Genomic DNA, 25,427 nt, shown 5'->3' on the forward strand with positions numbered 1-25,427 from the left:
TCAGGGTGACTGGACGAGGAGCTCCAGGCAGCACTGAGCTACCAAAGCTATGATTTCAATCTCAGCCAGATATGGCCCAAGTGCCGTTCTGAAGAAACATTCTTGGGCCGGTGCCAAGGACACTCAGAAAAATGTTTCCGCCAGACAATCTTTTCATCAATCGCTCTCGGTCCCTGGTTTCATTCCGAGTGATCGAGCCTGAGGCGCTTGACTGTTCTGAGAACCTTCAAGAGCATGTGGAATAATAATATGCCATTCAGGCCATCGAACCTGACCTGCTCTTCCATAAAATTGTGGTTGATCTTTACCTCAACTCCAACTCTCTCCTGGGATTCCATTACCCTTAACATCCTTCGCTAACAGAAAGCCAATAAATGTACAGAATCAAATGAGGGCCTTTGTAAGAGGGTGCAAGAATGGAGCTTAACATCCAGAGGGCTTTCCTACTTTGACAATCCTATATACAGCATCAGGAAAGTGTCCCACCCTTCCTCAGACTCGCTGCCATTCATAAAATAGGAGTGGAGTCTAGGGGCAGGCGTTTTTCCAAAAAATTGCAGCGTGCGTAGCAGACAGGAGAAGCAACCTTTCATCTGGCAGTGGCAGGTTCTTGCTCAGTATTTTTGGGGTCTGAGAAAAAGAAATATGCGACTACACTTCAAAAGTACTGTGTGGAGTTTGCACATTCTCTCCATGTCTGTGGGTATTTCTTCCAGGTCCTCCAGTTTCCTCTCACAGTCCAAAGGTGTGTAGGTTAGGTGGGGCTATGGGGACAGATTACGGAGGAGTGGGTCTAGGTAGGGTGCTCTTTCAGAGGGTTGGTGCAGACTCCATGGGCTGAATGGCCTCCTTCTGCACCATGGGAATTCTATGGTTTTCACACCAGCTCCATGCAGGTAGCCTCTGATTCACCTGCTCCACCATCACCTCAGCACTTCAATAAGCAGGGAGCTCCATTTAAAGGCTGTGCCAGCAGTCCCTTTCGAGCAGGAAACCATCAATCCATTGTTGACTGCCCCAGCAGCCCCAGACGCAACTGTACCCACCATCACAACTTCCGAAGTCAGATCGGCCTTCCTGAAAGTGAACCCTCGGAAGGCGATGGGTCCGGACGGGGTCCCTGGTAGTGCACTCAGATCCTGCACGGACAAGCTGGCAAATGTGGTCGCGGACATTTTCAACCTTTTCCTACTCCGTTCCGAGGTCCCCACCCGTTTCAAGAAGGCCGCTATCATACCGGTGCCAAAGAAGAATCAGGCAACATGCCTCAATAACTACGGTGGCCCTGACATCGATCATAATGAAGTGCTTCAGGAGGTTGGTCATGAAACGCATCACCTCCATACTCCAGGATGCCTAGATCCACTGTAATTCGCATACTGTCGCAACCGGTCCATAGCAGACGCAATCTCCCTGGCCCTACACTCATCCCTGAAGCATCTCGACAACAAGGACTTCTACATCAGACTCCTATTTATTGACTACAGCTCTGCCTTCAACACCATAATCCCAGCCAAGCTCATATCAAAGCTCCAAAACCTAGGATTTGGCTCCTCCCTCTGCAACTGGATCCTCAACCTTCTGACCCATAGACCACAATCAGTAAGAATAAACAACAGCACCTCCTCCACGATAGTCCTCAGTACCGGGGCTCCGCAAGGCTGCATCCTTAGCTTCCTACTATACTCCCTGTACACACACAATTGTGTGGCAAAACTTGGCTCCAACTCCATCTACAAGTTTTCTGATGACACGACCATAGTGCGTCGGATCTCGAACAACGATGAGTCAGAATACAGGAGGGCGAGAGAGAACCTTGTGGAGTGGTGTAACCTCAACAATTTCTCCCTCAAAGCCAGCAAAACTAAAGAGCTGGTCATTGACTTCAGGGAGCAAAGTATTGTGCACACCTCTGTCTGCATCAATGGGGCCTAGGTGGAGGTGTTTAGCAGCTTCAAACTTCTAGGTGTGCACATCACCAAAAATCTCTCCTGGTCCACCCATGTCGATGCTACGACCAAGAAAGCACAACAGCGCCTATACTTCATCAGGAAACTCTTACGAACATTTACAAGTGCACCATAGAAAGCATCCTATCTGGCTGCATCACAGCCTGGTATGGCAACTGCTCGGCCCAAGACCGTAAGAAACTTCAAATGAAATGAAAATCGCTTATTGTCACAAGTAGGCTTCTAATGAAGTTACTGTGAAAAGCCCCTATTCTGGCGCCTGTTCGGGAAGGCTGTTCTGGGAATCGAACCGTGCTGCTGGCCTGCTTTCAAAGCCAGCGATTTAGCCCTGTGCTAAACAGCTAAACAAAGAGTTGTGAACACAGCCCAGTCCATCACACGAACCTGCCTCCCATCCATTGAATCTATCTATATCTCCCACTACCTTGAGAAAGCACAATCAAAGACCCCTCCCATCCAGCTTACTCACTCTTCCAACTTCTTCCATTGGGCAGGAGATACAAAAGTCTGAGGATAAGCACGAACAGACTCAAAAACAGCTTCTTCCCCGCTGTTACCAGACTCCTAAACAACCCTCTTATAGACTGATCTGATTAATACTACACTCCTCCATGCTTCACCTGATTCCGGTGTCTGTGTATTTACATTGTGTACCTTGTGTTGCCCTATTATGCATTTTCTTTTTATGCACTAAATGATCTCTTTGATCTGCACGCAGAAAAGTACCTTTCACTGTACCTCATTACATGTGACAATAAATAAATCCATCCAATCCAATCCCCTGACACTTCTTCATGGATCAGGGCAGAGGATGGCAGCTAGGAGAGCTGCCCCAAGATTTTCAGAGACCTCCCTCACCAGACTGTTGGATGCAATGGAGATGTGTTGTAATGTACCCTAGCCCCTCCCCCCCACCACCGCCCCCCTCCTCCCTGCGCACAGGGAGGAGACCATCTAGCAAAGGAAACTAACTCAGTATGGGAGGTGGTGTTAGCCAAGGAGGACAGGCATCCAGTGCCGTAAAAGGATGAGTGAGCTCCTCCGTTCTGCTAGGGTAAGTCACTCCTCCCATCACTCAACTCTAACACTCACACACCCAACATACATCTACTGGCAACTCACACACAACCAGCACAAGAGACACTACCACTCGCTCACCCACACACATCTTCATCTCCCCTTCAGATTGTCTCCTCATCATATCACAGCTCCCACTCACCATCAACATGCCACTACCATGCATCCTTAGCGTCTGCTTTGACGTGTGGCCTGCTTGCACTCTCTCCATCTGTTTCCATGCAGGACAAGCTGGTACACGATGAGAGGGATAGATCTCACACAGGAGGGATGCCCGGGTTGAAAGTCCGCTCCGACCTCGAGGAGAGAGCCCTCTAGCTGGCACGGGAGGGACTCGGCCTCTCCTGCATCAAAGGTGATGTGGGTGCTGATAAACCAAGTGAGGATCCAGAAATCCATCATCCATCCCACCAAAGTGATGTCCTCCAGTTGGCTCCTCAACATGCTGCCCGAGAAACCCATCCCTAACACACTCCAGAAACTCGCCTTCTTCAGCAGTAGTGCTCACTTGGTTTAACTAGTCTGTAAGACTATAAGGCATAGGAGCAGAAGTAGATCATTTGCCCATTGAGTCTGCTCCGCCATTCAAAAGGACTGTGTGTGTGCATCATTATGTCTGTATTATTCTGTATGTCTACATGCAGATTGAAGTCACCCATGATTAATGTATTGCCCATGCTGCTTGCATTCTCTCATCTCCTATTAATAACATGTGTTACGGACACCTGGTCAACTCTCAACAGTGGCTAAGAGACGGGACCATATGCAATAACTTTTTAAAGAGTGCAAATTTCAATCCAGGAATGATAATATAAGAAATAGGGCATGGTCATTTTATAAACCAACTTTATTAAAACAAAAGAAAACAAAATAATATTTGAATTTTCACTTCAGCGCCAGCACTAACAGATTATATGCAGTTTCTTAACCTTAACACGCTAGTTCCCATTAGACAAGACTGTAACAGAACATACAGCTCTCAAGCCACTTTCATAGGCTGTCAGAAACAATGCTTATACTGACAAAGCAATTTTCCTTCTGCTAGTCATTTGAACCCTGTTCCAAAGCCTGCCATTGTCACAACTTTCATGATCTCCCTAGTCAGTTTCCACAGCCTTCTCCTGTAACTGTTCAAAATAAGCATTTCTTCCTCTCTCTCTCTAAGAGCTCTGCCCATGCCCTCAAAGACTCCCCCTTGAGGTGGCTAGACTTGAACCTATCATCTTTAACTTGGCTGATTGCCCACTCCCATTTATACAAAAGAAGAGAGCTATGTCATTCACATGCAACTAACTTCCCTTGTTGGACAAATAGGTCATCAGACTCTGTGATGGGATAATGGCTGGTCAAACAAGGTTGTCCTGAATGACAATGGATCTTGAGTGGATCATCCTGGCTGACCTGGGGCATCCTGTGTATTCCCATTAACAAGGTTAAGTCTGAATGGGGGCGAGGTAACTCAGGCTGTGGACCGATCCCTCTGACTCTGCCGTTAGCAGGCTTTTTAACTCCTAAATTGCCTGCTATATCTTGGACGACATTTCTGGACCCAAGTTCCTAATATCTCCCTATCATGACTCAAGCCCCATATTATCGTCACTATTTAGTGGCCTAATTTGGTTATCTGGGATAACAATAATGTTATTGGTTTCTCAGTTGGAAAGGAACATTTTATCATCTGGACTGTTATGGCCTGAGTTCATTGAAGTGTGCCTTGCTGATGATAATAGTACCCAGGAAACGTGAAGGTGAAAGCTATTGTTGGATAAAATTCCTAACCTACCCTGCGTGAATGAAGAACAGCACATTGTGGAAATGTGCAGCTACATACTAACCCCTTTCTACAGGAGGTGGTGCGAATGCTTAGCGTTGTTTAAGGCATACCTGTGTTGCACTGACTATTTATGGTGAAATTTACCTTTTCATTTGAAGCACATTTCACCTGTAAATTCATGTTCTGGTGAAGAGACAATGGACTGGAAATGTTAACTCTGCTTTGTCTCGTTACAGGTGCTGTCAGACCTGCTGAGTTTTTCCAACATCCTCTGTTCTCATTTCATGTTTAACTTAAGTTGATTCTGATTCTTCTTACAAAAAGTGAAACCTAGTTGACAATTTCTTCATTTGGGGATTGCTTTGGTAAATTTACTCATAGAACAGTACAGCACAGAACAGGCCCTTCGGCCCTCGATGTTGTGCCGAGCAATGATCACCCTACTTAAACCCACGTAACCCGTATACCCGTAACCCAACAATCCCCCCATTAACCTTACACTACGGGCAATTTAGCATGGCCAATCCACCTAACCCGCACATCTTTGGACTGTGTATTCCCATTAACAAGGTTAAGTCTGAATGGGGGCGAGGTAACTCAGGCTTTGATCCCCTTCACCCCAAACTCATGTTTGATTCCTCCACAGGAATAATCACAGTGAGCAGTATGGATCAAGGGTCTTCCCCGGATTAAATAGTTACAGTAGGTAGGGATGTTCGTACTGATGAAATATGCCTGCGGCACACACTGTAAAATTAGTTGATTGGAGCTATCTATTGTCTCCGTTAGCTGCTCACACTGTTAACAAGCAGGGGAGGCTATTGGAAACATGCGATTTTGAGCAGTTTCATTCATCGTTAAACAAAGAAGTGACAGGGCTAGACCGGGTAGATGCAAGAAGGATGTTCCAGATGGTGGGGGTGTCCAGGGCCAAGAGTCACGGTCTGAGGATATGGGGGAGACCATTTGGAACAGAGATGAGGGGAAATTTCTTCACCCAGAAAGTGGTCGGCCTGTGGTATTCGTTACCACAGGAGGTAGTTGAGGCCAAAACATGTTTTCAAGAAGCAGTTAGATATAGCACTTGGGGTGAAGGGGATCAAAGGATATGGGAGGAAGGTGGGATTAGTCTATTGAGTTGGATGATCGGCCATTATCATAATGAATTGTGGGACAGGCTCGAAGGGCCGAATGGCCTCCTCCTACTCCTTTTTTCTGTGTTTCTAAGTTTTAGTACTGCACTGCACAAAATATCTGCCATGTTCAATATGTTACAAGTGGTGCCATTTTAAGTGACTCATTGATGATGGCAAATTTGCAGACAGAGGCAGTTGGCTGTGATAAGCACAGACAGTATAAGAGATGGGTACTGTGCTATGTTACTCTGCTAACCTTGTGGAGGAATCTATAATCTGCTTCACTCTATTTGGCCTCAAATCTTTCCTCTACTCTTGGTGCAATAGGATCATTGAAGCCACAAGGGACCCTGCTCCAAGCAGCCTGAAAAGGGTCATTCCAAAGCTTTCAAATGACAGGCAGAGGGAACTGAAAGAATGATGCCATTATTGCAAGCCAGACCGTGTCTTGTTGCTTAAAGACGTGCACCAAGGGTTCTAAAGAAAACTCACCCCGGCGTGACGGAAAGTGCCGGAGGAATTGAACTGCAGGGTCTGTCAGTATTTACTAAAAGGGCAGGTTAAGGTTGTGGGCAAAGATTTGTCAGACATTGCACGCGTAAAAACACACTTGCGCACGCACATGCGCACACACATACACACAAACTTACCTCACATCGGAAAGTGATGAAATCAATAGCCTGAGGAAAACATTAAACAGAGGCAAACGTTTTTATTATTACAGTTCCTGCTGATGTTACCTAGTAAATCTTTTATTGCCCAGGAAAGGTGTCCGGACCCTCTCTGTGCTGAGCTCAGCTCAGTCAGCTTAATAAATAAAATACATTACATCACTTTCAAACTCCATGCACATCTGTTTTTTTAAAATTAGACCTTGGTTTTACAACTTGTGAATTACAACATCATAGCTTACAATATGCACACAAAGCTGATAAGGAGCAGACCAGGCCTCTATAATCAGCTCACACCTGGGCCGGGATTCTCACCTACCCGGCGGGGCGGAGGGTCCCGGCAGGATGGAGTGGCGTGAACCACTCCGGCGTTGGGCTGCCCCAAAGGTGCGGAGTTCTCCGCACCTTTAGGGGCTAGGCCCGCGCCGGAGTGGTTCCCACTCCTCCGGCTGGCGTGAACGGCCTTTGGCGCCACACCAGCCAGGGCCGAAAGGACTTCGCCAGCCGGCGTATGTCCGCGCAAGCGCCGGAGCGTCAGCGGCTGCTGAAATCATACCGGCGCATGCGCAGCAGAGGGGATCTCTTCCACTCCCACCATGGTGACGGCCATGGCGGGGGCGGAAGAAAAGGAGCGCCCCCACGGCACAGGCCCGCCCGCCGATCGCCGCCCCGGAGTCAGATCGCCCCCCCCAGGACCCCGAAGCCCGCCCGCGCCACCAATCCTGCCGGTACCAGAGGTGGTTTAAACCACGCCGGTGTGAAAGGCCTGTCAATGGCGGGACTTCGGTCCATCGCGGGCCGGAGAATCGCCGCAGGGTGCCCGCCGACCGACGCAGCCCAATTCCCGCCCCCGCCGAAATTCGGGGGGGGCGGAGAATTCGGGACACGGCGGGGGCGGGATTGACGTCCCTTGAATAATACACTCTCATTCTCCCATTTGGATCTTTAAAAACACCTGATTTATCCCCCCCCCTCTCCAATGTTATGCCTGTTGACCTAAGACGGTGGCTGCGAAAGGCGATCTGATCAAAGCTCATGGGGCATGTTTAAGTAATATTACCCACTCTTTGGCTCTGGCAAGTAAAATCTGTCCTGGAGAGATGGCGAGGTCGAAGAAAAGTGGTCTAAAATTCCATCCCCTCACTTACTCAGGAGTCAGACCAATTTCAACTACTAGCAGAGTCCATTAACCAGATACTGAACTGGACCAGCCAGATTAATACTTTGGTTACAAGAACAGGTCAGAGGATGGATATCCTTGTGTCAATGAACTCACCTACTGACTCCCCAAAGCCTGTCCACCATCTGCAAGGGCCAAGTCAGGATGTAATGGAATGCTCTCCACTTGCCTGGATAAGTGCAGCTCCAACAATACTCAAGAGTCTGTACACCATCCAGTTCAAAGCAGCCCGCTGGATTGGTACCTCCTCCCAAACTGTCATTCCTTCCATGACTGACACACAGTGGCAGTGGTGTGTAACATTTACAAGAACTGTAAGAACTCACCAAGGCTCCTTAAAAAGCATCTTCCAAACCTGCGATCGCTACCATCTACAAAGAAAAAGGCAACAGACACATTGGAACATCACTACCTGGATGTTCTCCTCCAAGTCATGCCTCCTTTGTTTAAGAAGGGTAGCAAGGATAATCCAGGGAATTACAGGCGGGTGAGCCACACGTCAGTGGTAGGGAAATTACTGGAGAGAATTCTTCGAGACAGGATCTACTCCCATTTGGAAGCAAATGGACGTATTAGTGAGAGGCAGCATGGTTTTGTGAAGGGGACGTCGTGTCTCACTAACTTCATAGAGTTTTTCGAAGAGGTCACAAACATGGTTGATGCAGGGAGGGCAGTGGATGTTGTCTATATGAACTTCAGTAAGGCCTTTGACAAGGTCTCTCATAGCAGACTGGTACAAAAGGTGAAGTCACACGGGATCAGGGGTGAGCTGGCAAGATGGATATAGAACTGGCTAGGTCATACAAGGCAGAGAGTAGCAATGGAAGGGTGCTTTTCTGATTGGAGGGATGTGTCTAGTGGTGTTCTGCAGGGATCAGTTCTGGGACCTTTGTTGTTCGTAGTATATATAAATGATTTGGAGGAAAATGTAACTGGTCTGATTAGTAAGTTTGCAGACGACACAAAGTTTGGTGGAATTGCGGATAGCGATGAGGACTGTCAGAGGATACAGCAGGATTTAGATCGTTTAGAGACTTGGGCGTAGAGATGGCAGATGGAGTTTAATCCGGACAATGTGAGGTAATGCATTTTGGAATGTCTAATGCAGGTAGGGAATATACAGTGAATGGTAGAACCCTCAAGAGTATTGAAAGTCAGAGAGATCTAGGTGTACAGGTCCACAGGTCACTGAAAGGGGCAACACAGGTGGAGAAGGTAGTCAAGAAGGCATACGGCATGCTTGCCTTCATTGGCCGGGGCATTGAGTATAAGAATTGGCAAGTCATGTTGCAGCTGTATAGAACCTTAGTTAGGCCACACTTGGAGTATAGTGTTCAATTCTGGTCGCCACACTACCAGAAGGATGTGGAGGCTTTAGAGAGGGTGCAGAAGAATTTACCAGGATGTTGCCTGGTATGGAGGGCATTGGCTATGAGGAGAGGTTGAATAAACTCGGTTTGTTCTCACTGGAAAGACGGAGGTTGAGGGGCGACCTGATAGAGGGCTACAAAATTATGAGGGGCATAGACAGAGTTGATAGTCAGAGGCTTTTCCCCAGGGTAGAGGGGTCAATTACTAGGGGGCATAGGTTTAAGGTGCGAGGGACAAGGTTTAGAGATGTACGAGGCAAATATTTTACACAGAGGGTAGTGGGTGCCTGGAACTCGCTGCCGGAGGAGGTGGTGTAAGCAGGAACGATAGTGACATTTAAGGGGCATCTTGACAAATACATGAATTGGATGGGAATAGAGGGATACGGACCCAAGAAGTGTAGAAGATTTTAGTTTAGTCGAGCAGCATGGTCGGCACGGGCTTGGAGGGCCGAAGGGCCTGTTCCTGTGCTGTATTTTTCTTTGTTCTTTGTTCTTTGTTCCATCCTGTCTTGGAAATATATCACTACTCCTGAGCTGCTGCTGGGTCAAAATCCTGGAACACCATGCCTAAGAGCACTGTGGGTATACCTACACAACATAGAGCCCAAATGGAGGGGTGCGTTGGATGCCACCCCATGAATTGGCGCATTGAGTAATGGCGGGTGTCCATCTCCTGGTCAATTTCATCCGTGACCTCGAAACAGTTGTGCTCAGACCTGGTGGTACCCGTGGTCTCGAAGCTGTGCTAGTGTGCAGTGATCCCCCGTCTAAGCACACCCCTGCTCGGATAGAATTTCACATTATCTGCAAGCCCCTAACCCCTCCTCGGGATTCACCTCACAGAAATTCCCTCCATATTCTTTAGCACTGGATGGAGGGGTTTCTGCACACCCTTCACTTCCTTGCCCTCGGCTGTTGCCCAGACAAGCTTTGGCGTGCCTAGTTGCCGTCTGGAGGCAGAGGTCCCCAGTGGGGGTGCCTCTACGGAGAAGTCCACCCCTTAATGCTGGGGACCTGGGGTGGTGGGTGTTGCAAGCAGTATCCCATAGAACCCTAGGTTGTATCAGTCCACCGACTCCCAATATGCCTATCCTTTTTGCGGCCTTGTGGGGTCTGTGGACCAAGCGTTTATAGGTTGTTTTAGACTTAATTTCCTTTTAAGTTATTTAATAAACCTTCTATTGCAGTTTTATTTGCACTTCAGTCCCACGCTCCTGATCCGTGGGCATCCAGTGTGGAGGGGGTTGGGGAAGGAGGAGGACATCCTCATGAACTTGCTCCCGGGCCTGGCCAAACTTGTCATCAATATACCCAGGCAGCGGGCAACCGAGGGGGTCGTCCGACCCGATTGTCCGTCCCTTTGTCATGACCGCGTATCCCTGGGGAAGGAGCATGCGGGGTCCACTGGCCTCATCGTGGCCTTCCGTACCTGTTGGTACCGCAGGGTCAGTCATCGACCCCTTAAATCACATTTTTGTTTGTTTTGTGATTTGTTTTTGTTTAAGGCAGTATCCCTTTAAGGGCTGCATTTTTTGCAGTGTCCCTCAGCTCATTTGATTTTGTTTAATTGGTCGATACAAGTGTTGGAGTTGGCGGGGATGTGCTCCCCGCTCGGACTCTGCGGAGAGCAGTGACTGAGCTCCTGCCATCCTGACAATTCAGGCCCATGTCTCTCCTTGGAGTTCCTCGCCGCCAATGCCTCTCACATCTGTCAGAATCTAGCACCTAACCATGTGGAAGATCATAGGTTGTAGAGACTGAGAACTGCCGATCCAATAGTCTTACTCTATCTATAATTACTCGGAAAGGCATAACAGGTTGGGACTGTAGAAAAAACAAGCTTGAGAGTTACCTGATTGAAGTCTTTAAGATTGTAAAGGGGAACCACTTATGGGGGGGGTATCCGGAAGAAGAGGGAAATAAGTAGAAGCTTGTTGGTAATAAATCAAATAAAGAAATCAGGAGAAGCTTCTTTACCTAGAATGTGGATGGAATGTAGAACACGTTGCCACAGGAGCAGTTGAGATGAATAACATTGAAACATTAAAGCAGAAGTTGAATAAACTCATGGGGCTGAATTTTAGGCAAAAGAGTCTGCAGGACGATGAAGCGAGTTGTAATGATTTGGAATCCATTGCACATAGGCGGAAACAGATTCAACAGTGACATTCAGGAGGAAATTGGAAATGTATTTGAAAATAAGAGGTTTACAGAGTTATGGGGAAAGACAGAAGAGTGGGACGAATTGGGCAGCTCTTTCAAAAAGCTTCAGCAGGCCTGATGGCTGAATGGCCTCATTCTGTGTCGTATGACTCATAGAAACATAGACAATAGGAGCAGGAGGAAGCCCTTCGGCCCTTCAAGCCTGCTCCACCATACAACTAAATAGCCTAATCCCGCCTTCCCCTCCCCCCCATTCCTTTGATCCTCTTCACTATATCTAACAAGCTTTGACAAAGAGTCATTGGACTCAAAACTGTGTTGTTCCTTGTCTCTAAATAAAGCTCATAGTCTTAAAGTTGAAGTAGATACACTTTAGAACGCTTACTATAACATTACATAAGCTACAGACACAGAAAGACCAAAATGGTAAGGAAAACTCCTACCGGACATTCGACGTGGGAAGACTTCGCTAATTCGATGATATCTGTTGGAACCCCACACCTGGTACCATGTGTTGTTCCTTCTCTCTGAATAAAGCTCATAGTCTTAAAGTTGAAGTAGATGCTTTATTGTGAGTTTGTTCTCTCTCCAGCGCTTAACTTATGTTACATCTGAACTGCCTGTCTGTTCTGCTCCCAGCTGCCGTTCCTGTGAAGTGCCCTCTCACTTACTGTCTGTCTCTATTTATACCTCTCCCGTGCTCCCTCTGATGCTTGCTCAGTTGTATTGCATCTACATTGACCCCTTGTATATATACTGATCACTATAGAAATGTTAGCACTTTTCTCTCCCTACAGATTTTCCAGCATTTTCTCTTTCGTTTCAGATTCCAGCATCCGCAGTAATTTGCTTTTGTGCAATATCCATCTGCTTCTTTTAAACATACAGGGCAGGATTCTGCGTTGGCTGATGTCGAAATCTCAAAACGCGATTCGGCGGAGAATAGGTTCCAACGCCAAAATCGCAGTGGGCGCCGATTTGACGCCAAATCACAATTCTCCATCAATGCAGTCCGAAATGCACGTACAGTGAACACCGTTTACATGTCATTAGCGGGCCCGCCCCAATATTCTCCGGGGCATCCGTGATCCTCTGCCTCCGATGGGCCGAGTTCCCGAGTTCACTTGTGCTTTAAAAAAATCACGAAACCAGCGTTATGGCTGCTGAGGGAGAGCGAGAGGGTACAGAGAGCATCCAATACGCTATAGTCTGCTGAGAGTTGTGCCACTGGCGGGAGAGCTTCTGCCAGGGCCGGGGGGAGTATCCGGGGGTGGCCAGGAGGTGGGCTGTGGGGTTGGGCTGGACGGGCACGGAACACCATTGCTGCAGCCGGAAAGGCAGCCATGCAGCTGTGCACGCCGTTGACAGCCCACTGTGAACATAGGACCACATGTCATCTAGGTGCCCCCCCAAGGCCACCATCGTAGGTGCCCACTGGCCCCAGCCGACCCATCAGCTGTATGGGCGCGTTCCAGCACAACCAGTGGCATCTGGTTGGCTGGGGTGAGCGTGTGTTGGGATTGTAATACCAACAAAAAGGAAGGATGGTAGAAAGAAGGAAAATTGACCGTGGATATCTAAGGAAATAAGGTAGAGTATCAAATTGAAGGAAAAAGCATGCAAAGTGGCAAAAATTAGTGGGAGACTGGGAAATCTTTAGGGCGCAACAGAAACCTACTTAAAAGCTATAAAGGAGAGTAAGATAGATTATGAGAGTAAACTTGCTCAGAATATAAAAACAGATAGTACAAACATATAAAACAAAAAAGAGTGGCTAAGGTAAATATTGGTCCTTCAGAGGATGAGAAGGGAGATTTACTAATGGGAGATGAGGAAATGGCTGAGGAACTGAACAGATTTTTTGGGTCGGTCTTCACAGTGGAAGACACAAATAACATGCCAGTGACTGATAGAAATGAGGCTATGGCAGGTGAGGGCCTTGAGATGTTTGTCATCACTAAGGAAGTCGTGATGGGCAAGCTAATGGGGCTGAAGGTATACAAGTCTCCTGGCCCTTTTGGAATACATCCCAGAGTGCTAAAAGAGATGGCTAGGGAAATTGCAAATGCATTAGTGATAATTTACCAAAATTCACTAGACTCTGGGGTGGTCCCGGTGGATTGGAAATTGGCAAACGTGACACCACTGTTTAAAAAAGGAGGTAGGCCAAAAGCGGGTAATTATAGGCCAGTTAGCTTAACTTTGGTAGTAGGGAAGATGCTTGAACCTATCATCAAGGAAGAAATAGCAAGGCATCTGGATGGAAATTGTCCAATTGACGCAGCATGGGTTCATAAAGGGCAGGTCGTGCCTAACTAATTTAGTGGAATTATTTTGAGGACATTACCAGTGCAGTAGATAACGGGGAGCCAATGGATGTGGTATATCTGGATTTCCAGAAAGCTTTTGACAAGATGCCACACAAAAGGTTGCTGCATAAGAAAAATATGCATGGCATTAAGAGTAGCATGGATAGAGGATTGGTTAATTAATAGAAAACAAAGAGTGGGGATTAATGGGTGTTTCTCTGGTTGGCAGTCAGTAGCTAGTGGTGTCCCTCAGGGATCCGTGTTGGGCCCACAATTGTTCACAATTTATATAGATGATTTGGAGTTGGGGACCAAGTGCAATGTGTCCGAGTTTGCAGACGACACAAAGATGAGTGGTAAAGCAAAAGGCGCAGAGGATACCGACAGACTGCAGAGGGATTTGGATAGGTTAAGTGAATGGGCTAGGGTCTGGCAGATGGAATACAATGTTGACAAATGTGAGGTTATCCATTTTGGTAGGAATAATAGCAAAAGGGATTATTATTTAAATGATAAAATATTAAAACATGTCGCTGTGCAGAAAGATCTGTGTGTGGTAGTGCATGAGTCACAAAAAGCTGGTTTACAGATGCAACAGGTGATTACGAAGGCAAATAGAATTTTGTCCTTCATTGCTGGAGGGATGGACTTTAAGGCGAGGGAGGTTATGCTGCAATTATATAAGGTGTTAGTGAGGCCACACCTGGAGTATTGTGTTCAGGTTTGGTCTCCTTACCTGAGAAAGGACGTACTGGCGCTGGAGGGTGTGCAGAGGAGATTCACTAGGTTAATCCCAGAACTGAAGGGGTTGGATTACGAGGAGAGGTTGAGTAGACTAGGACTGTACTCATTGGAATTTAGAAGGATGAGGGGGATCTTACAGAAACATTTAAAATTATGAAGGGAATAGATAGGATAAATGCGGCCAGGTTGTTTCCACTGGTGGGTGAAAGCAAACTAGGGGGCATAGCCTCAAAATAAGGGGAAGTAGATTTAGGACAGAGTTTAGGAGAAACTTCTTCACCCAAAGGGGTGTGAATCTATGTAATTGCTTGCCCAGTGTTGCAGTTGAGGCTCCTTCATTAAATGTTTTTAAGATAAAGATAGATAATTTTTTGAAGAATAAAGGGATTAAGGGTTATGGTGTTAGGGCCGGAAAGTGGAGCTGAAAGATCAGCCATGATCTCATTGAATGGCGGAGCAGGCTCAATGGGCCAGATGGCCTACTCCTGCTCCTAGTTCTGATGTACTTATATGTAATGTGTATGTGTGGCTGCAGCTTGTCTGCATCCCGAGTCAATCACGGACCTGTCGAATCCCGCACCGTTTTTCATTGGAATCGATTATGTTCCACGTGGTGCTGGTGCTAGCCCCTGAACAGTCACTGAATTGGTCCAGGTTCGGCTCCAGTTTTGCTGTCGTGAAAGTCCACAAATTTTTTTGCCCCAGCGTCAACACTTACTCTCAGGAACGGAGAATCCCACCCACAATGTTTTGGCCTCAACTACATCATGTGGTAACAAAGTCCACAGGCTCACCACTCCCTGGGTGAAGAAACGTCTCCTCATCACAGTCCTAAATGGTCTACCCCGCATCCTCAGACTGGTTCTGGACTCCCCCACCATCGGGAACATCCCTCTTGCATCCACCCTGTCTAGTCCTGTTAGAAATGTATAGGTTTCTCTGAGATCCCCCTCATTCTTCTGAACTCCAGTGAACACAATCCTGATCGACTCAATCTCTCCTCATACATCCATCCTGCCATCCCAGCAATCAATCTGATGAACCTTCACTGTACTCTCTGTTTAGCAAGAACATCCTTCCTCAGATAAGGAGACCAAAACTGCACACCAAAGCTCTGTATAATTGTAGCAAGACATCCCCGTTCTTGTACTCAAATCCTCTCGCAATGAAGGCCAGTATACTATTGCCTTCTTTACCGCCTGCTGTACCTGCATGCTTACCTTACCAAACATGTCTGGATTGGAGACCATGAGAATCAGTATCATGCTTCGATTTATTGGACTCTCTTTCACCCACCTCCCTCCATGCAGCTGAGTATTGCGCTTGGCACTGTCAGCTGTACACCTGCTATTCCTCATCTCACCACCTCTGCTCCTGGATGAGGGCCAATCATTAGATTGACAGCTCACCCATCTCTTTGTGAACCCACATGCCATGGGTTAGATATCAGCCAGTTCAGAACACTCAGTGTAATTGTATTCCATCTGTAACTATTACTGTACCAACGAAAGAAACAAAGTCTATTGAGGCCTGTATTCTGTCAAACAGGTATTCAGCTAAACGCACAGCTGGATCAAGAAAGTCTTTGATGAGTCTGCTACCACTCAAGCAATCATTTAATTTTAAAATTGGTATAAGGAAAACTGCTTTGTAATTTCATCCAAAATGTCTTAAATTGAAGGAATGGTTTCCTTTCCCGGATATTTTCAGAATTACTGTTCCAAAGCATGTTATCAATTTTTTAAAAGTTCATAAAGGTCTCCCCCAATGGCAATGGTGATAAATGTACAGCCCGGTGTGTGACCGCCACACGTTTGTGTAACTGAGCTATACAGTGTAATAGACCGATTCTGCCTAATCTATTGTCTAATCGGGATTATACAGTGTTTATGACGTGAGCTGCATGCTAACTGAATTCTGTACTCTATATCTGAGCTGTAAACTGAGTTACTAAACTACACAGTGTACGGTTGAGTTGCATTTTCTGCATTTCACTATACAGTGAGCGGTAAATTAAAGACTTGAAATGAAAAAATGAAATGAAAATCGCTTATTGTCACGAGTAGGCTTCAATGAAGTTACTGTGAAAAGCCCCTAGTCGCCACATTCCGCCGCCTGTTCGGGGAGACTGGTACGGGAATTGAACCGTGCTGCTGGCCTGCCTTGGTCTGCTTTAAAAGCCAGCGATTTAGCCCAGTGTGCTAAACCAGCCCCTTGCATTTATATAGTGCCTATTCCAGGCACAGGATATCTCAAAGCATATTACAGCCAATTAAGTTCTTTCTTAAGTGTAGTCACTGTTGCGATGTAGGAAATGCAGCAGCCAAATTACACACAGCTATCTCCTGCAAATGCAATTCAATAGCGATGAGGTCATTTGTTTTCCGATGATGTTACATAGAATTTACAGTGCAGAAGGAGGCCATTCGGCCCATCGAGTCTGCACCAGCTCTTGGAACGAGCATCCTACCCAAGGTCAACACCTCCACCCTATCCTCATAACCCAGTAACCCCACCCAACACTAAGGGCAATTTTGGACACGAAGGGCAATTTAGCATGGCCAATCCACCTAACCTGCACATCTTTGGACTGTGGGAGGAAACCGGAGCGCCCGGAGGAAACCCACGCACACACGGGGAGGATGTGCAGACTCCGCACAGACAGTGACCCAAGCCGGAATCAAACCTGGGACCCTGGAGCTGTGAAGCGATTGTGCTATCCACAATGCTACCGTGTTACCGTGCTGTTGATTGAGGGATAAGTTTTAGATGGCCACCAGCTTCCACATTAAATCCATAGAGTGCTGATGGAAGCGCCTGCTCCACCTCCCAATTGGCTCCCCCACTCCTGGGTTCTCCATGAGGACTTTGGCCAGCTTTTCTCACACCTCACGATGGACGGGCTGCTTTCCGGGGCAGCTGCTGGTACTGCTCCTAGCTGATAATAATGTGCAGTAGTCACCAAGCCAGGCAGTGGCTTCCGCAGTGGCTCGATGGAGCTCTCTGAGGCCTGCGCTGAGTTTTGGCAGGTGGAAGCCTTCAATGATGGGAGTCATTGATTGGGGTCCACCGCACCTGCAGTCCGGGCTCCCTGCAGGGCCCTATTTGTGCTGATTGGCTGCACAAAGGCCTTGGTTGAGATGTTGCCATGGGCGAGCTGTGGGATCTGTGATGAGGAGGTGGGTTTTAATGGTGGCGTTTTGGTTTAATTCCTGCTGCCAGGGTGACTCTGCTGTTATTCCTTGGCACGGTGGTCTTAGCCATACAGGCTGCCATGATAGGAGGTGAGCAGCAGGTCAATCGGTAAAGTGTTCTCCTGTCGCGGCAGGCTTGGCTTGATGTAGACCTTCTCTGGAAGCTTTCTTGTTGCAATCCCCCACCTTATGCGGGAGGGCGGGATGTTGCTCATGATTGGGGGTCAGGGGAGTTGAGTTGATTGGAAGGTACCAGAGATGATACTCATTGTTGTGTTGAGTTTCGTATGTCCAAGACTGGTGCCGGATGACTTGCGCTATACTGGTGCACAGTACTCCACAGTCTAGTAGACAATGGCAAGAGTTGAGGGGCTGAACTCTGCGTTTCTGAGGCTAAGTGTTGACGGCAATGCAGAATTTGTGGACTTTCACGACAGAAAAACCTGAACTGATTCCGTTACTGCTCAGGGGCTAGCACCAGCGCCACATGGAACACAATCGATTCTAATGGGAAACGGTGCCGGATTCACACTCATGAGGCTGACAAGCTGCAGCCGCATTTTTACACACTTCACTCCCCACACACACCATCCCAGCCAACAAGGTAGCAGCGAAGAGGGCAACCCCGAAGTTGAGAGATGCCGAGCTGGAGACCTTCCTGGACGTGGTGGAGGAGCGGAGGATGACCCTGTACCCTGGCCCGGGAAGGAGGCTGCCAGCTGCCGCCCTTCACCATGCCTGGGCGCAGGTGGCAGAGGCCGTGAGCGTCGTGGGCAACACCATTCCCACGGGCCAGCAGTGCCCGGACAAAAGTGCACAACCTCGTCAGGATGGCCAGGGTGAGTAGGCAGCTCTGTGCCCCTGGCTGTAACCCCTGTCCCTGGTTAAGGCGAGGACCTGGTCACATGTGCTTTGCCCTCGCTGAGAACCAGTTGTTCAGCTTCCAACATTTCCTTACTCTGGCTCTATCTGCTGCAGAAGATGCTCTCAGATCTTGCAGCACACAGAGAGCAAAAATATTGGTCATTCATTCTATAAGGACACGGAAAGTCCATTATATTTTCAAATGATATATATACACTTCGCGGTAGACTTTTATCGGGTTCCTGCTGGTTGTTCCATACTGGCTGACCTTATATACACTGGGTAATTGAGATACCCTGCCCCAAGCAAGGAGCACGGGGAAGACAAGCATTCCCACCCCGTAGATCCCGTTCGTGGTGCTACTTTTCTTTTCCCCCCCCCAAGTCTGAAGACCCCTCGACGGGTTATGAGACAGAGGAGGAGCAGGTGGAGGACGTTGGGATGTCTTCGGTTCCGCTAAGTCCTCATGGAGCTAATGCTCGAGATCAGTCGGTGTATATCGCGCCGGTGAACGCTAAGCAATGGAGCCGGAGGATCCAGGACAGGCGTCTTTCGAGGCAGTTCATGAGGGAGCAACTTCTGTGAGTCAATGTGATCCAAGTCTCGTTTCATTAGTTGCCCCTAATCCCAAACTTGGTAAGGGACCGGTCCCATTAGACGGACGACAATCCCAGAGAGCCAGTGAGCTCCGTCGTTGAAGTTAGAAACGAACACCACGCCGTCAGGCGCGAAGCAGCAAAGAGGTCGATGTCAAAATGGGCAACATTCTTACAAATCTTAGTTATGACGCACCTTTGCGCCAATGTCAGGCGGAATCAAACTCAGTCGTGTCCGAAGTCTATGACCCGTTAACATCTCAGCGGGGCCACCCCAGTTATTGCGTGTGGCGTGTACGGGAATTAACATCCTGCCAGTCTGGTGTCCATTGAGCCGGATGTCTGTTTCTTGAGCCCCCGTTTAACTGTCTGCACGGGCCTCCCTGCCAAACCATTCGATGTCGGTTGTGGCAGTGGGGATGTGGCGAATCCTGTTGCTCCTGACAAAAGCGGCAACCTCTTCACTCGTGAAAGATGCCCTGGGATTCCGTGAGTGGAGAAAGATGCACAGTCACTCGATGGTCGCCCAGGAAGTGATCGATGCCATCCTGAGGACCTCCAGCCACTTTGAGTGGGCGTCCACCATAGTGAGAATCATGGAACCCAAGAAGGGACGAGCGAAATCAGTCCAAGGGTACCCCGGCCACTCCCAAGGATGCAGGGAGCCATTGCAGGCAGCTACTGGTACTCCTTTTTTAAAAAGAATTTTTATTAAGGTTTTGCGGAATTTTTCATAATAAAACAAGAGTAACAATAATAACAAAACAAACTAGAGTGAATGTTAACATAGCGTAAAAAGAGAATATACAATAACAACTAAATAGACATTACCCCACGTGACCCAGTCTTCCCACACCATCCCAATGAAGCACCCCCCCCCCATCCACAGATTGCTGCTGCTGCTGACATTTTAGTTTTCCCCGAGAAAGTCGACAAACGGCTGCCACCTCCGAGAGAACCCTAGCGTAGACCCTCTTAAGGCGAACTTTATTTTCTCGAGGCTGAGAAACCCAGCCATGTCGGTAACCCAAGTCTCTACACTCGGGGGCTTCGAGTCCCTCCACATTAATAAAATCCGTCTCCGGGCTACTAGGGAGGTAAAGGCCAAGACGTCGGCCTCTTTCGCCCTCTGAACTCCCGGGTTTTCTGACACTACAAAGATCACTTTCTCTGGACTCGGCACCTCCTGTGTGTTGAGCACCTTGGACATTGCCCTCGCGAACTTTTGCCAGAACACTCTAAGCTCCGGGCATGCCCAAAACATGTGGACATGGTTTGCAGGGCTGCCCTTGCACCTCATACAACTGTCTTCTACCCCAAAAATACCCCATTCTCGCTGCCGTCATCTGTGCCCAGTGGACCTCCTTAAATTGAATTAGACTGAGCCTGGCACATGATGAGGAGGAATTAACCCCGCCCAGGACCTCTGCCCACAGACCCGCTTCCAACTCCTCACCTAGCTCCTCCTCCCACTTGCCCTTGAGCTCCTCCACCGGGGTTTCCTCCGCCTCCTGTAGTTCCTAGTAGATATCGACACCTTCCCCTCCCCCACTCAGGTGCCGGAGACCACCCTGCTCTGCGAAAGTTCGGCAGCCCCAACCCCCCCTGCCCCCCCCCCCCCCCCCCCCCCGGACTGCGCTCCAACAGCGATCTCCTTACTTACGGGGTCTTATTTGCCCACACGAGGCCCGTAATGATCCTACTCACTCGCTTAAAAAAGGCCTTGGGGATGAAGATGGGGAGGCACTGAAAGACAAACAAAAATCTGGGGAGGACAGTCATTTTCACGGTCTACACCCTCCCTGCCAGTGACGGCGGGAGCATGTTCCACCTTTTAAAGTCCCCTTCCATTTGCTCCACCAACCGGGTCAGGTTGAGCCTGTGCAGGGCATCCCATTTCCTGGCCACCTGTATACCCAGGTAACTAAAACTTTTCTCTACCATCCTGAGCGGCAGCTCTTTCAGTCTCTCCTCCTGCCCCTTGGCCTGGATCACAAACAACTCGCTCTTTCCCATGTTCAGTTTGTACCCTGAAAAACAACCAGAATCCCTCAGGATCTGCCGAACCTCCCCCATCCCCTCCACAGGGTCCGAAATGTACAGGAGCTAATCATCCACGTATCATGAGACCAGATGTTCCACCCCCCCCCCCCCCCCATCCACCCACCCACCCACCAAACCAGTCCCTGCCAGTTCCTCAAGGCTCTCAGCGCCATAGCTAGTGGTTCTATAGCGAGGGCAAATAGTAACTGGGAGAGGGGACACCCCTGCCTCGTTCCCCAGTGAAGCTCGAAGTACCCCGACCTCAGCCGGTTTGTACATACACTTGCTACAGGCGCCTGGTACAGCAGTTTCACTCAGCCAGTAAAGCCCTCACCAAACCCGAACCTCCCCAGCGTTTCCCAGAGGTACTCCCATTCCACCTGGTCAAAGGCTTTCTCTGCTTCTATCGCTGTTACCACCTCCACCTCCCCTCCCTCTGAGAGCATCATAATAATATTCAAAAGTCTCCGGATATTGGTATTGAGTTGTCTGCCTTTAACAAACCCAGTCTGGTCTTCCCCGATCGCCCCTGGGACGCAATCCTCAATTCTTGTGGCCAGAATCTCAGCTAGCAATTTGGCATGCACGTTTAAAAGCAAAATCGGCTTGTATGACCCGCAATATTCCGGGTCCTTCCCTCGTTTAAGAAAGGCATTCACCCCTTCCTCGGGGGCTAGAATGGCGCCAGAGTGCTGTGCGCTTCTCCGGTGCTGAAAGCCGACCCGCCACGGCCCGCCATGGCCAGCATGGGTCCGCACAGGTGGGCTCCACGGCCGGTGCGTCTCCGTGCATGCGCGCCATGGCCGTCTCCGCGCTGGCCCCCGGGCAATATGGTGGAGCCATACAGGGGCTTGGCACGGAGGAACATTGGCCCCCCCCGCCCCCCGGAATGAGCCCGCCCACTGATCGGTTGCCCCTGATCGCATGCCTGGCCCCCGTGGAGGCCCCCTCCCAGAGTCAACTCCCCTCAACCCCCACCAGGTCGGCCCCCGCAGCCAGAACGCCGAGGTCCCGCCTTGTAGGACCGTACGCAATCGACTCGATGGAACTCGGCGGGCACTCGGCCTGTCGAGAGCGGAGAATCGCTGGGTGGACTGCTTTCAATGGCCCCCGACCGGCGCCGCAGTGGCTGCGCCGTCGTGATTGCCGCCGATTCTCTGGACACCGGAGAATCGGCGGCCTGGCGTTGTACCGGCATGGCGGACTTCGCGCACCCCGCCCCGGCGATTCTCCGACCCGGCGCGGGATTGGAGAATCTCGGCCAAAATGTTTGGATAATAGGAAGCAGAGATGAATGGTCAATGGATATTTTTCAGGCTGGAGGAAGGTTTGTAGAGGGGTTCCCAGGGGTTGGTATTGGGACCCTTGCTTTTTATGTCTACTAATGATCTCGATCTTGGTGTGCAGGAGACAATTTCAAAGTTTGTGAATGACACGAACTTTGGAGACATTGTAAACTGTAGAACTTCAAAAGGACATAGACAAGTTAGTGGATTGGGCAGATAGGTGGCAGATGAAGTTCAATGCGGAGAAGTGTGAAGTGATGCATTTTGGTAGGGACAACACGGACGGACAATAGAAAATAAGGAATACAATTCTTAAGTGGGTGCAGGAGCAGAGGGACCTGAGTGCACATGTGCATAGATCTTTGAAAGTAGCAGGCAGGCGGAGTGAGAAATTAATAAGCAAACAGTATCCTTGGCATGTAATGTGAGAAAAAACTTTTTCACATAGCGAGTGATTTGGATATGGAATCTCTGCTTGGAAGGTTGCTGGTTCAATAGAGGCATTCAAGAGGGCATTAGATGCTAATTTGAATAGAAACAATGGTCAGTGTATGGGAAAAGGCGGGGGAATGGTACTAACTCATATAATTGTCATTTGGAGAGCCGGTGTGGCATGGTGGCACAGGGGTTGGCCCTGCTGCTTCACAGCGCCAGGGGTCCGGATTCGATTCTGACCCGGGATCACTATCTGTGTGGAGTTCCCCGTTTTATCTCTACCTCCCTGTGTGAATAGCGGGGTTATATCAGCTACCCTTCAATCTGTAGGAACCATTCTAGGGTCCAAAGAATTTTGGAAATGACCACCAATGGATCTACTACTTTTCTGGCCACTTCCTTAAATACCCTGGGATGAAGAATATCAGGCCCTGGATATTTGTCCCCCTTCAAACCCATTAATCTCCCCAAAACCATTTCTTTACTAATACTAATTTCCTTCAGCTCCTCGCTGAAACTTGTGTTTCTCAGAACTTCCAGAACATTATTAATGTCTCCCTTTGTGAAGCCAGAAGCAAAATTCACCATTATTCCCGACTCCTCAGACACTAATGTAGTCCATGTGCAAATGCAGCAAGACCTGGACAATATAGTAACATTGTGGTGGGGCAGGCAATAAACAAAGAAATAACAGATGCATGTAGAAATGGTACAGCAGTTATCATGGGGGATTTTAATCTACATGTCGATTGGTTTAACCAGGTCGGTCAAGGCAGCCTTGAGGAGGAGTTTATAGAATGTATCCGTGATCATTTCCCAGAACAGTATGTAATGGAACCTATGAGAGAACAAGCGGTCCTAGATATGGTCCTGTGTAATGAGACAGGATTGATTAATGATCTCATAGTTAAGGATCCTCTCGGAAGGAGCGATCACAATATGGTGGAATTTAAAATACAGATGGAGGGTGAGAAGGTAAAATCAAACACTAGTGTTTTGTGCTTAAACAAAGGAGATTACAATGGGATCAGAGAAGATATAGCTAAGGTAGACTGGGAGCAAAGACTTTATGGTGAAACAGTTGAGGAACAGTGGAGAACCTTCCAAGCAATTTTTCACAGTGCTCAGCAAAGGTTTATACCAACAAAAAGGAAGGACGGTAGAAAGGGGGAAAATCGACCGTGGATATCTAAGGAAATAAGGGAGAGTATCAAATTGAAGGGAAAAGCATACAAAGTGGCAAAGATTAGTGGGAGACTAGAGGACTGGGAAATATTTAGGGAGCAACAGAAAGCTACTAAAAAAAGCTATAAAGAAGAGTAAGATAGATTATGAGAGTAAACTTGCTCAGAATATAAAAACAGATTGTAAAAGTTTCTACAAATATATAAAACAAAAAAGAGTGGCTAAGGTAAATATTGGTCCTTTCGAGGATGAGAAGGGAGATTTAATAATGGGAGATGAGGAAATGGCTGAGGAACAGAACAGGTTTTTTGGGTCGGTCTTCACAGTGGAAGACACAAATAACATGCCAGTGACTAATGGAAATGAGGGTTTGACAGGTGAGGACCTTGAGATGATTGTTATCACTAAGGAGGTAGTGATGGGCAAGCTAATGGGGCTAAAGGTAGACAAGTCTCCTGGCCCTGATGGAATGCATCCCAGAGTGCTAGAAGGGATGGCTAGGGAAATTGCAAATGCACTAGTGATTATTTACCAAAATTTATTAGACTCTGGGGTGGTCCCAGCGGGTTGGAAATTAGCAAACGTGACACCACTGTTTAAAAAAGAAGGTAGGCAGAAAGCGGGTAATTATAGGCCAGTTAGCTTAACTTCGGTAGTAGGGAAGATGCTGGAATCTATCATCAAGAAATAGCGAGGTATCTGGATAGAAACTGTCCCATTGGGCAGACGCAGCATGGGTTCATAAAGGGCAGGTCGTGCCTAACTAATTTAGTGGAATTTTTTGAGGACATTACCAGTGCAGTAGATAACGGGGCCCCAATGGATGTGGTATATCTGGATTTCCTAAAAGCTTTTGACAAGGTGCCACACAAAAGGTTGCTACATAAGATAAAGATGCTTGGCATTAAGGGTAAAGTAGTAACATGGATAGAGGATTGGTTAATTAATAGAAAACAAAGAGTGGGGATTAATGGGTGTTTCTCTGGTTGGCAGTCAGTAGCTAGTGGTGTCCCTCAGGGATCAGTGTTGGGCCCACAATTGTTCACAATTTATATAGATGATTTGGATTTGGGGACCAAGTGCAATGTGTCCGAGTTTGCAGATGACATAAAGATGAGTGGTAAAGCAAAAGGTGCAGAGGATACCGACAGACTGCAGAGGGATTTGGGTAGGTTAAGTTATTGGGCTAGGGTCTGGCAGATGGAATACAATGTTGACAAATGTGAGGTTATCCATTTTGGTAGGAATAACAGAAAAAGGGATTATTATTTAAATGATAAAATATTAAAACATGCTGCTGTGCAGAGAGACCTGGGTGTGGTAGTGCATGAGTCGCAAAAAGTTGGTTTACAGGTGCAACAGGTGATTAAGAAGGCAAATGGAATGTTGTCCTTCATTGCTAGTGGGATGGAGTTTAAGACTAGGGA

The sequence above is a fragment of the Scyliorhinus canicula genome, chromosome 21 (assembly GCF_902713615.1).
Source record: "Scyliorhinus canicula chromosome 21, sScyCan1.1, whole genome shotgun sequence".
NCBI lineage: Eukaryota > Metazoa > Chordata > Chondrichthyes > Carcharhiniformes > Scyliorhinidae > Scyliorhinus > Scyliorhinus canicula.